Raw genomic sequence first — 2,731 nt, forward strand, 5'->3', positions numbered from 1 at the left:
TTTTCATTTTCGGGGTGCCAAAACGGGTTTTTTTGTGAAGGAACTACATAAGGCGCATTTTAGTATTGCGCGAGACCTCTGCGTAGTGGCAGGACACCGCCTTCGCACCACATATCACATGCCATATGTGTAGGATAACGTTGCATAGAAAACAAAAAATTTCCTACCGCGAACACGAAATCCAAGCCAAGATGCAATCTAGAAGACGGTAGCAACGAGGGGATTATCGAGTCTCACCCTTGAAGAGATTCCAAAGCCTACAAGAGGAGGCTCTTGTTGCTGCGGTAGACGTTCACTTGCCGCTTGCAAAAGCGCGTAGAAGATCTTGATCACGATCGGTTCCGGCGCCACGAACGGGCAGCACCTCCGTACTCGGTCACACGTTCGGTTGTTGATGAAGACGACGTCCACCTCCCCGTTCCAGCGGGCAGCGGAAGTAGTAGCTTCTCTTGAATCCGACAGCACGACGGCGTGGTGTCGGTGGTGGTGGAGAACTCCGGCGGAGCTTCGCTAAAGCTACGCGGGAGATATGGAGGAGAGGGGGGCGGCTAGGGTTTGGGAGGGGGTGGCCGGCCACTTCAATGGGGCGGCCAGCTTGTAGTCTTGGGGTGGCCGGCCCCCTCCCCTTGGCCCCTCTATATATAGGTGGAACCCAAGTGTTGGTCTCCAAGTCTTCGAATAAGACCCGAACCAAAAACCTTCCATATGGTGGGGAAACCTACCCAAGTTAGGACTCCCACTAGAGGTGGGGTTTCCACCTCCCATATGGGGGGGTGGCCGGCCCCCTAAGGGGGAGTCCACTTGGGACTCCTCCCCCACTAGGGTTGGCCGGCCATGGAGGTGGAGTCCCATGTGGACTCCACCTTCCTTGGTGGTTTCTTCCGGACTTTTCTAGAACCTTCTAGAACCTTCCATAGAACCTTCCGCGACATTTTAATTCACATAAAATGACATCCTATATATGAATCTTATTCTCCAGACCATTCCGGAACTCCTCGTGATGTCCGGGATCTCATCCGGAACTCCGAACAAATATTCGAACTCCATTCCATATTCAAGTTCTACCATTTCAACATCCAACTTTAAGTGTGTCACCCTACGGTTCGTGAACTATGCGGACATGGTTGAGTACTCACTCCGACCAATAACCAATAGCGGGATCTGGAGATCCATAATGGCTCCCACATATTCAACGATGACTTTAGTGATCGAATGAACCATTCACATATAATACCAATTCCCTTTGTCTCACGATATTTTACTTGTCCGAGGTTTGATCTTCGGTATCACTCTATACCTTGTTCAACCTTGTTTCCTGACAAGTACTCTTTACTCGTACCGTGGTATGTGGTCTCTTATGAACTCATTCATATGCTTGCAAGACATTAGACGACATTCCACCGAGAGGGCCCAGAGTATATCTATCCGTCATCGGGATGGACAAATCCCACTGTTGATCCATATGCCTCAACTCATACTTTCCGGATACTTAATCCCACCTTTATAGCCACCCATTTACGCAGTGGTGTTTGGTGTAATCAAAGTACCTTTCCGGTATAAGTGATTTACATGATCTCATGGTCATAAGGACTAGGTAACTATGTATCGAAAGCTTATAGCAAATAACTTAATGACGAGATCTTATGCTACGCTTAATTGGGTGGGTCCATTACATCATTCATATAATGATATAACCTTGTTATTAATAACATCCAATGTTTATGATTATGAAACTAATCATCCATTAATCAACAAGCTAGTTTAAGAGGCATACTAGGGACTTCATTGTTGTCTACATATCACACATGTACTAATGTTTCGGTTAATACAATTATAGCATGATATATAAACATTTATCATAAACATAAAGATATAAATAATAACCATTTTATTATTGCCTCTAGGGCATATCTCCTTCAGTCTCCCACTTGCACTAGAGTCAATAATCTAGATTACATTGTAATATACCTAACACCCATGGCATTCTGGTGTTGGTCATGCTTTGCCCTAGGGAGAGCTTTAGTCAACGGATCTGCTACATTCAGATCAGTGTGTACTTTGCAAATCTTTACTTCTCCATCTTCGATGTACTCGCGAATCGAGTGGTAACGCAGCTTGATATGCTTCAGCCTCTTGTGTGACCTTGGTTCTTGTGTATTGGCGATGGCACCCATGTTGTCACAATAGATGACTAGTGGGTCCAATGCACTAGGAACCACACCGAGCTCTACAATGAACCTCTTCATCCATACCGCTTCTGATGAAGCCTCTGAAGCCGCTATGTACTCTGATTCTGTTGAGGATTTCGCCACCGTGCACTGCTTCGAGCTTGCCCAGCTTACTGCAGCACCATTCAATATAAACACGTACCCAGATTGTGACTTAGAGTTATCAGGATCAGTGTTCCAACTTGCATCGGTGTAACTTGTTACAACGAGCTCTTGGTCACCTCCATAACAAAGAAACATTTCCTTAGTTCTTTTCAAGTACTTCAGGATATTCTTGACCGCTGTCCAGTGTTCCATTCCTGGATCACTTTGATATCTGCTAGTTAAACTAACAGCATGTGCTATATCCGGTCTTGTACATAGCATGGCATACATGATAGAGCCTACTGCCGAGGCATAGGGGATCTGACTCATCCTTTCTCTTTCTTCTGCCGTAGCCGGACCTTGAGTCTTACTCAAGACCTTGCCTGGTAACATAGGTAAGAATCCTTTCTTACTTTCAT

The sequence above is a fragment of the Lolium perenne genome, chromosome 2, assembly GCF_019359855.2.
Source record: "Lolium perenne isolate Kyuss_39 chromosome 2, Kyuss_2.0, whole genome shotgun sequence".
Lineage (NCBI taxonomy): Eukaryota > Viridiplantae > Streptophyta > Magnoliopsida > Poales > Poaceae > Lolium > Lolium perenne.